The sequence below is a fragment of the Arvicanthis niloticus genome, chromosome 1 (genome assembly GCF_011762505.2).
Source record: "Arvicanthis niloticus isolate mArvNil1 chromosome 1, mArvNil1.pat.X, whole genome shotgun sequence".
In the NCBI taxonomy this organism is placed as follows: domain Eukaryota; kingdom Metazoa; phylum Chordata; class Mammalia; order Rodentia; family Muridae; genus Arvicanthis; species Arvicanthis niloticus.
This window is the reverse complement of record NC_047658.1, coordinates 99,239,760-99,251,048: the sequence shown is the minus strand read 5'-3', so window position 1 is coordinate 99,251,048 and position 11,289 is coordinate 99,239,760. Positions and strand designations below refer to the sequence as shown.

The 11,289-nt window shown below is 44.7% G+C and overlaps 1 pseudogene; it reads right to left on the bottom strand.

The window, feature by feature from the left end:
* Window positions 1-7,699: 7,699 nt before the first annotated feature.
* On the bottom strand, window positions 7,700-8,266 carry LOC117721272 (interferon-induced transmembrane protein 2 pseudogene; annotated as a pseudogene).
* Between the last annotated feature and the right edge of the window lie 3,023 nt (window positions 8,267-11,289).

The following is an 11,289-nucleotide window of genomic DNA, read 5'->3' as shown; positions in this document are numbered from 1 at the left end:
TTCCTCCTTAAATGACAACATGTGGACCAGCCTGACTTGTGGGGCTGTCAGACTGGACTCTAAAATCTTGGGTAGCAAGCCAACTGAGAAGCTTACTTTTTGTGGAATCTGGACTTAACCAGATTTCTAGAACTCAGGATCTCTGGAAGAGCAGCCGGTGCTCTTAATCTGTGAGCCATCTCACCAGCTCAGGGGCATTCTTTTTTTTTTTTTTTTTTTTTTTTTTTTTTTTTTTTTTTTTTTTTTTTGGTTGCTGTGAGCCTTTTGTGAAGCAGGACTTGGAGGCAGGCATTTCTGCATTGCTTTATCTGTTCCTCTTCCCAAGGCAGCCACAGTGAGCAAACCTCCTCTCTCTCTGCTTTTCACTATTTCTTGTTGTTTCAATGGCTTATCAAGGATGGCTGGCTCTGCCTCATTTGTTGGGACTGCCAGGGCCCAGGCTCTAATCCCAACAACTCTGGTAACAGGACCAAGGTCTAGATATAACCTTCAAAGCCATGCCCCTCAGTAACTTCCTCTGGACTAGGTCCTGTGTTCTGTAGTTTCTTCCACCTCTCAGAACAGCACTGCCTGCTGGGCTGAAAGACTAACATGCGAGCCTGTGGGGCATTTTGGATTCAAGCCACATGGTGCCTCCAGCTGTATCTCTCCATTTCCTGCCTTCCCAGTCTTCTGGCTGTTGGCAGTGACATTGGATTTTGAGACCTCTACCTTTCAGGTAGAGACTGTTTCGTAGTAAGCGAGCATTGGCCAAGCCTTTAGCTTAGGGCTCTTTTTCCCACGATTCCCACCCTCTACTTGGTCAAACTGAAGCTCAGCTGGGATGTGACAGTTCAGTGGGGAAGAAGTTCAAGGGGTCAGGCATATCCTGTTCCTCGTTTCACAAACCACCGTGCTAATTGCCCAATTTAGAGTGATTTGGCGGTGTCTCTTGGCAGCAGGCTGCAAACTACCTCACTTGGACAACTGGCAGCTGAAGATGTTTTCCTTCATTGAGTGGTGTGCACAGGAAGTCTCGTGGTGGCCTCTTGGGCCCAGAAAAACTGGTCCTGGAGTCATCAGACCAGGCCCCACCTCCGACTGGGCTCTATGTGGCCTTGAGTTGTCATTTTGCTTCTGAGCTTCCTGTGTCTGACAGATGCGTTCCTCTGCTTGCCCTTTGGGGTCCCAGGGATGCAGTGGGGGCGGGGGGGGGGGAGGTGACATGGTTGGCAGTCACAGATTTGAAAAGACTCCCCCCACTGACCTGGTCCAGCTTACAAGATGTGGCATGACAAATCTTTCTTTCTTTTCTCACTGTGTGCTGGGATTTGGTTTCTGCTTCTTATCTGTAAAATGGAATGAATTATTTTCATCGTGGTGAATGGAATGTGTTCACCATGTCCCCTGCCTGGTCTGTTTGGGTTCTTTGAATGGAACTGTGGGTCATGCACTTGACAGGCATTTCTGCTGGCAGCAAATTCCAGGAAAAGACCCTTCAAGGCAACAGTCAATGACACCCTCCTTACAGGAAATGGAAAATTTAACATGGCTCTGGCTAAACAAGCCCAAGTCACAGGTCAGCATGGGATGCAGTGATGGCTGCTGGTTGCCAAAGATACCTTGGCCTCTGGGCCCTGTGTGACACATTAGCACCACATTGAATGGGTATCCATCCTTGGGAGTAGAAATGCAGCTGTGTAAATACACATGACGTGCTCTCACCTTCATAGAAATACACTAACACGTTATCACATCAAACCTAAAGGCATACTCCCACACCAACAAAATTCACACACACACACACACACACACACACACCTGGACACAAGCACATCTTTACATTTTTAAAGATTTAGTTTTCTTTCATGAATGTGAGCATTTGTTTGCATGTGTTCCTTGTGGCTGAAGTGCCTATGGAAGACATAGAGGGTGTTGTAAGCCCTAGAACTGGAGTTGCAGATCATTTGTAGGTGCTGGGAACCCAACCAGTGTCTGTTTATGCATATTATTATGTGTGCGTAAGTGCATGTTTGTACACGCACATATATGAAGGCCAGGGTCATCCTTATACATTGTCTAATTCCTTTGAGGCACACTCTCTCATTGGCCTGAGGTCACTGATTCGACTGGTAAGTCAATATGCCCGAAAGTACCCCTATCTCTGCCTCCCCAGTGCTGAGATTATAAGAGCACTTGGCCACACTGCTATTTCTGTGTGGGTTCTGGGGGATCAAACTCAGGTCCTCATACTTGCAAGGAAGGCAAATGTTTTACAGGTAGAATCATCCCCAGTCTCATGTAGTCTTATATAGTCAGACACAAAGGTGCATACACAAACACACACAAGAGCCCAGAACTGTGCTAGCTCCTGTCAATCACCCCTAAGGAAGGACAAACACAGAAAGAGGCCCACTGGGAAGACGGCTAGGGGTAGGATCCCTATGCTACTCTAGAAGCCATGAAGTTACCAAGTTTCCAGCTAGAAGATGAAGCTGGGATCCTATGAAACATCTTGAAAATGTTCCATGTGCTTACTTATGGAGGCCAAGAGACTCTGCGAATAAGGACTATGGGGGGAGGTGTCTTAGCTCAAAGGGGACAAAGTATTTGAGTCACCTATGCTGGGCCAGGTTCTGGATAAAGCTTGGAAGAGAGAGAAGAACCATCACCATTTCACCCTGAAGCGTTTGCTCTTCAGATAGGAGTGTCAGAAAGGATTGTTGTATCAGGCTGTGATAGGTGGACTCTGTAGGGATGAGGAGCTGAGGGTGCTGTGTGAGCCAGCAGGTCACTGAGCACCCCAGCAACTGTGCAGAAAGGGCCGAGTTGAGGTGGGCAGGAATGAGCTTTGAGACCAGACACAGATTGGAAAAGAGTCCCTACAAGATCCTGTCCAACCGCGTCACAGGACTGACAGTGAGGCTCCACACTTGGCAGTTTCTTTGTTCCCCACTCTCCTCTTCTTCAATGGCATAAGAGGAGCCCGTCCTCTAGTATAAAGAGATTAAGGAGCCCTCTAGCAACCCTCCCCATTATTGTTTCTCTGAGATAAAAGGGATCTACTTCTGCAAACGATCCCTTCCAGTCCAGATAACAACCTGCATAGTGGGAGAGAGGGAGAGAAGGAGGGAGGGAAGACAAGGAGTGCTACAACTGTTTTTGCTGTGTTCCCTTAAGCACATTACTTGTCCTCCCTGGGCATCTTCTGGAGTTGAGATGGATAATTTCATAGCTGCTCCAGTCCTATAGCCTATGAGCAACCCCATACTGACTGTGCCCGCAAGGGGTGAGTGGGCAGGCACACCCTGCAACAGCTGCCAGGCTAAGATCAAACGTCCAGGCAGGAATGTTTTTACAGTGATGCTATTTATTCCTTTCTGGGTTTCAGAACAAAACCCCAGAAGCAAAAAGCCACTTACTTCACGGCCCCCAGAGATTCCTCTACAAGGATGGTATGTGCTAACCAAAGACAGCTGCATCTGAACGGAGAGTTTTCTTTACACCCTGTTCAGTAAACCTCCACACTGGACACACCATTTGTCTGCTGCAAAACTCAGACTATCACTTTAAATAGATTGCCTCAGGGACTGAGACTTCAACAGAAGGCAGATCTGCCCACAGCCAAGAGCAAATGGAAATGCAAAAGTTATCTGAAACTTACATCTTACAAGTCGCATGGACCAGGCAATGTTTAATGAAACAATAGTGTTACTAATGGTTTTAATCCTCACAGTCCTTGACAATCCAAGGCCTACCAACCAAGAATGGACATGGGACGCTTTCTCATCCCTTCCCAGACATAGTCCAAATTAAAACATCCAAGCTCAGCCAGCTTGATGGCTGGACAGAGAACTCTGGGCTCAGAAGAGTCTCCTGCTTAGCTTTGTGCTCTCTTGTCCTGAGAATTTTACTAATCAACCAACAAACAGAATTTGTTCCAACATACACTTGTAGTTCAAAGTCAACAAAAGCCCTCAGAACACTTCAGATAATGTTCTAGATTGGTCTTCTATTCCTACACCACAACCAAATGAACTTGGGGAGCGAAGGATTTATTTCATCTTATACTTCCAGGTCATGGTTTATCGTTAAAGAAAATCAGGATAGGAATTCAAGCTAGGCACCTGGAGGCAAGACCTGAAGCAGAAGCCATAGAGAAGTCATGCTTACTGGCTTACTCAGCCTGCTTCCTTGTATAATTCAAGACCACATGTGCATGGGTGGCACTGCCCACAGTCATCTGGGTCCACCTACATTAATCAGCAGTCAAGAAAACGTCCCTGCAAACATGGCTGTAGGTCAGTCTGATATGGGCAATTCTTAAGTAGAGGCTCCAGGTTCCCAGATGACTGTAGGTTTTGGTTGGCAGCTATAAAACATAAATAGAACAACTAGAGAATTCCATTCACATAGTGACATATCCTTATCAATCAAGAGATGGAAAAGTTTTGATCAGTGAAAGAATATATCAACAACTCCATAGCTAATCAATATTTATAATTTTTAAAAGAATTTGTGGCTGCTTATAAAGATGTATTATTTAGTGAATCTTAAATCTCAGTGAGTACAAGAGCGCTAACACGGTACTAACTGTCCTCAGCATTGACACTTAGAATCATCAATGGAGATAAATGTGTGTTTGGAAGATGCTTTGGCCTGAATGTCTGTGCCCCCCTCAGGATGCTGCAGCTCTGCTTGCCAGGGTGACAGTATTAGTGCCCAGGACCTCACAGACAGGATCACTGCCCTAGTGAGACAGGATCACTGCCTCACAAGAGCCTCCTGACTTCTTCTATGTGAGGACATAGACAAGAAGCTGTCACCTGAGTTGGAAAACAGGCTTTTGGGAGATAATCAAATTTGCCAGCACATAGATTTGGAACTGTAAAAAAGTTTTGGTATTCATAAACTACCCAATTTATGGGATTGTATACATATCCACATACAGATGCACATACACACATACATATATATGCATATATATGTGTATATACATGTATACAAATATATATACATATACATACACACATATATACATATATATACACATATATACATATGTATATATATTCCATCCATCCATATCCATCTGGATGGATAAGGACAGAAGTTTTTAAAATATCTTTAAGTAACATAGAAGTTAAATATAGTAAATCAGCACAACGATTCAAAACCAAAACCAAAACCAAAACCTAAGAGTAGAGAATAAAGAACAGTATAGGAAAAGCCCAGGAGGGACAACAAAACAATACTCAGAAGAAACGCATAGCCTTAATTATAAACTAAGGAGTCCACTCAGGTACCTGGGAAAAGAAAAGAAGGAAAATGATAAACATCAGAGCAGAAATTGACAAAATAGAAAACAAAACAATCGTTCCTTCCATCTGAGAAACATGTGAACAAGATTCTGGGTTTTTGAATTTTTGTTTGATTTAGCTTGGATTGGGGTCTCACTATGTAGTGGAGTCTGGCCTCAAAATTCTTCTGCCTTAGCTTCCCAAACACTTGGATTACAAACATGAGCCAATGTGTGTGGCTTAAAAGGTTTTATTGGGACAGACAGTTTTCAGTAAACGTTGTCACTAGTATGCTTATCTGCTTAATTGCTGTGTTCCCCTGAAACCTATGTCTTGTGTCCATTTCAAATGTCATTCTGTTCTTAGAGTCTGATCCCTAGGCACAGTCATTAAATAGTCTCAGGTTGACTGAATGAAAGGACCTCTAGGCCCTTCTTCTTGCTATGTGCCTCTGAATCTGTTATTTAATCAACCTGAGTCCCCTGGCTCAGGTTTCCTTGGCTGCCAACTGTGTAGAGCGATGCCTTCCTCACCTTGCAGGGTAAACTCTACATGCAGGTGTGGGTTCTAGCTCCAGGGTGGAAGAGATGGCATTGCAAATCAAGCTCAGACACTGCAAGAGGACCTGCCTCTAATCCTCTGCAGCTGCCTCCTCTTTCACATCCCCCAGCATTTTGGAAATTTATCTTGTCCTTTGGTTTCTGGTTACAGTGGGAGATGTTGGTGATGGGTTGAAGTATGGGAGAAGAGACAATGCCCCACCCTGGTGCTGCTCTGGGGACCATCTCCAGTAGCTACTCCAGTTCCAGATCTTGCTGAACAGTCCTGTCCCCATTTTGCTCTGCCTGTGTTCTGGAACCTTGTGCCTCCCCATCTCCCAGATAGAGCTGGGGTGGCCCCCCGTGATAGCTGATTTCCAGAGAGCCGCAACTATATAATTGGTCCCTTCTGCTTTCTGTAATTAATTCCCTATATTAACAAATTTCTCTTCCTTAGGGTGTATCTCAGTAAGTAGAGTGCTTGCCTGGCATGCATGAAGTCTGGTTTGGATTCCCAACAGGGTGTTCACCTATAATCCCAGCATTTGGGGGGTAGAAATAGAAGGGCCAAAAGTTCAAGGTTATCCTTGCCTACATGGAAATTTCAGGAGCAACATAGAACACAAGAACCCTGTTTCCAAAAATTAGAGATAGAGATAGAGATAGAGAGAGAGAGAGAGAAAATCTTTCTCGATGTGCTGTCTTCAGTGGAGAGCAATTGATGTTCCTTGGAGAAGCTGTTTCTCATCATCCCAGGGGAAGTAGCTTGGGACTCTTTTCATTACATATTGCTCACCATCCTGGAAGGGATAACCAAGCACCTGGCTGAATGGCAGATTTCACGTAATTACTCTCATCTTCTCTCAACGGGATGGTTAACTGGAGGACAGGAATGTCATCCGTTCACCCTGAGGTCCCCAGCACCTAGGAAAGCACTGGCACCCAGGAAGTGCTCTGAATGTTTAGGACCTGCCCCTTGGTGCCACTGTTTCTACCCCCCAAGATCTCATATTACCAACTATCAAAAAGAACGGGACCTGTTAAGTAGCGGATGTTAAATGTCTGGGATTCTGTGACTTTGCTTTGTAATTACGATTATAATTTAGCCAATTTGGAAATAACTCAGAATGTCTAATTTCCTTGTCCAGAGTTGTCAGTGTGGCTAACTGAAGTCAGAAATCACTTACTCCTCCAAGGCTTTGTTTTGCTGGAAGACCATCTGTCCTGGGAGGCACAGCTCTGGAGTAAGTGCTCAGACGTGTACACCCATTAGGAAGAACTGAGAAGCCATCATTCAGTGTCAGCCATGGCCTGACAACAAGGGCTGCTCACAGGAGCCACTGCAGATGTCAATAAATACGTAATTAAAGCACCAGGAGCTTAGCTGTGTTCCCTGGTATCATCTTCTAAGTTGTCTTTGGCAATACAGGGAAGGCTGGAACCTTCTGCTTTGAACCTGAACACAGCCACATGCCGGGAAGTCATTCCCCACAGCGTCAGAATCCTTTTGAAACATGGGTCATGGGGCTCAGTTTCAACAGTTCCTTGCAGCCCATTGCTGCTGCTGCTGCTGCTGCTGCACACCCCCTCACCAGCTCCCAGGAAGTCCCTCCTCTGTTCCTTCCTACTCCATTTTTTCTAAACCATCTTTTGTGTACACTTTGATTGACAAATTTGCAAAAACTTAGCTAACTTGTTTATTTCCTTTATTTATTTATTTATTCATTCATTCATTCATTCATTCATTTACTTATTGCCCCACCTCATGTAGTCTGAGATAGGGATTTAATTACAGGCATACATTTCTTTTTTTTTTTTTCTTCAGAGTTTCCACCAAGTACTTTATTGAATCCACTGTGGGCAGACAAGTGAAGGTAACATTTGCATACGCATAGGGTAAAGGGTCAGGGCCTCAGCCTGGGGGGAGGGCCAGATGTGGACCGGGGAACACAGGGCAGCTAGAACCCAGAATGTGGCACTCTTTGTGAAAACGACTGAAAGACTACCTCAGAGGTGGTGGAGAAAATAATGATGCAGATAATGACCATGAGGACACTGAAGACCAGGGAGCTGCTGTTCAGGCACTTGGCAGTGGAGGCATAGGCCTGGGCTCCAATCACATCGCCCACCATCTTCCTGTCCCTGGACTTCACAGAGTAGGCATAGGCAATGAAGCCCAGGCAGCAGGCATTGAAGAAGAGTGTATTGAATAGGGACCAGACCACATGGTCAGGCACAGAGACCTCTCTGGGCATGTTGATCACGGTGGTCCTCACCACAGATGAGTTGTTGGGTTCCCCCAGCTCAGTCACCCCGTACTCCTCTTTGATTGTCTCATAGCTTGGAGAAGTCCGGCATTGGTGGGCAAGAAGGCTTGAGAATTGTGGCTCATGGTATTGACTCTGGAACAATCGCCCCGTCTGGTGGATGGCTGCTGCTACCCTGGTTCTGTAGCCAGGCATAAATTTCTATACCTGGTTTGTGTGGTACTGGGAATCACTGAGGGGACCATCCAGCCTTCTGTATTCTCTTAATATAATGAAATCATTGATAATTTGTTAATAATAAGATACTTTCATATTTCTAGGATAACTCCACTTGGTGATGAAGTGTTATTTATCAGTAGGTATGGATAGACTTAAGTTTTTAACATCTTGGGCTGGGCATACGTACGTGTGTATGTGGTGTGTGTGTCTGTATGTGTGTGTAATGTGAATCTCTGTGTGTGTATAGCATGTATGTGTATATGTGTGTACAGACTAGAGTCATGTTCATTCAAGACAGACACCAGGCCACATATGTGTGTATGTGTGTGTATGTGTGTATATGTGTGTAAGTGTGTATATGTGTGTATGTGTATACATGTATGTTTGTGTGTGCATGGAAGTCTGACAGAACTTTTTCACTAAAGCATCTGGGCCTTATGGGTTTTTCTGGACACTAATTCAAATGTATTTTGTCTTACTTTTTTTCTTTTTGTTGGTTTCTTGGTTTGTTTTCTCTTGTTTGGTGCAGAAATTCATTAGGACTTACAGGAAGCTCAGGTACTGTAGGAAGTCTTCTGTGATTCCCCTGCCAATATTGGACTAAATCACCTTCCTGCTGCTTCCCACACAGGATGGCATTGCCATTCACTACAACAGTAGTTAGTGAATATCTGTCAAATGTGCCAGGGGATCCACATGAAATAAAATAGGCAAAAATCCCTGTTCTCAGACTCTATGCCCTAGTAGGAGAAAGCAGTGACTACTTCAAATGAGTGAGCTGTGCAGTATGTTAGAGAGGAACAAAGGAAATGAAACTGAGACACACTGAGTCAATCCAAGGAGTGCCATAGTAGGACAGACAGGGCTCTGCGATTTAATGCAATCTTCAAAGAGATCTTCACTCAAGAAATGCTTATTGGAGCCTAGCATGGTGGCTCAGGCCTATAATTCCAAGACCCAGAAGGTTAAGGCAGGAGGTTCAAGGCCAGCTTGAACTCGATAGTATCAGGCCAGCCATGACTATGCAGTCAGGGGGCTGGGTATGTGGTTTAGTTGGTAGAGTGATTTTCTAGCATGCACCAAACCTTGCATTTGACCCCAGCACCATATAAAAACCAATGTGGTGATAAGGGCTTGTAAGCACATCACTTGGGAAGTAAAAGCAGAGGAGGATCAGAAGTTCAAACTCATCCTTAGCTAACAGTGAGTTTGAGGCCATGCTGGGCTACACAAGACCCTGCTTCAAACTTACAAACAATGAAAAGAAAAGAAAAACGAAAGAAATAAAAGAAGGAGAAAATGCATTGGGTACTTATAGGGTTCAGGCGCTAGATTGCAGAGGGAATGGACTTACACCACTGTTGTTCTTGTAGAGTTTATATCCTGGCAGGAAGACAAGTGAAACACGGGTGAATGATCAAATCAATACTATATGAAAGAAGTCCGTATGCAGTTTGACAGAGACAGCAGAGATGCTTGTTTTAAACAGATGTCCAGCAAAACCCCTCTGCAGACGGCCCTGAAGCTAGATGTCAAAACTGAATAGAATCCCCTAGAGCAGAGCGCCATATTGAGAACTCACTTCTGGTCTCTTCCAAGAGCCCTGAGCTCCTGGAGGGAAGATGCTCTGACGCATTCATTTACATCTCAGTGCAGCACCAGGGCTGGAACATTATAGATGCTCACCAAGGGTAAGAATTGAATATTGCCATTCACCGGCAGGAAGAATCTAGGTTTGTGATGCGGGCAGCAGGTAGCTGCAATAGATACAAATAGCACCTGGCTGTGGGTTATAGGTGGCAAGAGAGATAACCGCCCACTCACTCTACCCCCAGGCACTGCAATCCAGAGGTGAGACAGACTAGAGTCGTATTGATTTAAGACAGAGACCAGGCCCCATGCAACCCTAGCCCTTAGGGATGGGAAGTGTCTAGCTGTGGGCAGGGTTTCATATCTCTGTTTTCTACCCTCTCTGCCATGTCCTGTGGAAAGGTGCATGTGGTGGTAGAGCTGGCTGTGGTCCTCCCTATCTTTGGGATGGATATGGGTTGTATCCAAGCTCCATAAAAGGGTCACTTACTGCATGGCTTTAGGATAAGACCCAAGTCGCCCTTGTCAAATAAATAAATAAATAAATAAATAAATAAATAAATAAATAATAAATAGGTAAAACAAATGCCTCTTCCCAGCTTGTTCTGGGCACTGGCAAATGTTCCCTGGTCATCAGGCTGTGGTTGGCTCAAATTGCATCTATACTTGCTGCCTGCCTCAAGGACTTTGGTAGTATTAATGGATAAGATCCATACTCAGCAGGGACAAGTTGTCCTCTGAGATGTGTCATGAAGAGTGACAGCATCTGAAGTTAATTGGGCAGGGTCATGTCTCCTCATTGTCCAACCGTGTGCAAGTGACATTTCTGCTCGCTTGCTCCATATAGTCTTCCCAGACAGCCGAAGTGTGTTTACTTTACATATGTGGGCGTTTGTGAGTTACTGCTAATTTTTTATGGCGGAGACTGGCATGTGACAAAGTCAGAAAAAGAAGCTTTTCCACTTCCTGAGATTTAACTCCAGGCCTCATGCTTGATAAGTGAGTGCTTTACCACTGAGCCAGATTCTCAGCCCAAAATAAAAATTTAAATTACATTAACCAAGAATGCCCTTACGCATGTGTGACTACCTAAGACCTCGGGACCTGCTAATTAATTTCCCTTAGATACTATCAGTTAGGTTTGTGTGTTCAGCCATGGCTTGTTTTCCCATAGAATGGTCAGAGGATAAATCATAGTGGTACGAACATCTCAGGGTGAGCTGGGCAGCTATGATGTCACTGAGCTATCTAGTCTCATGAGGGAGGCCACTGATGCATTCTGTGATCCTTGAAGGAAACATCGTTATGCAGCTCACAGCTATACCAAAGACAACAGGTTCCCTCACTAAACAAGAGTTCAAAGGAATCTTGGCTACTACATTGTTCGCTATAGGG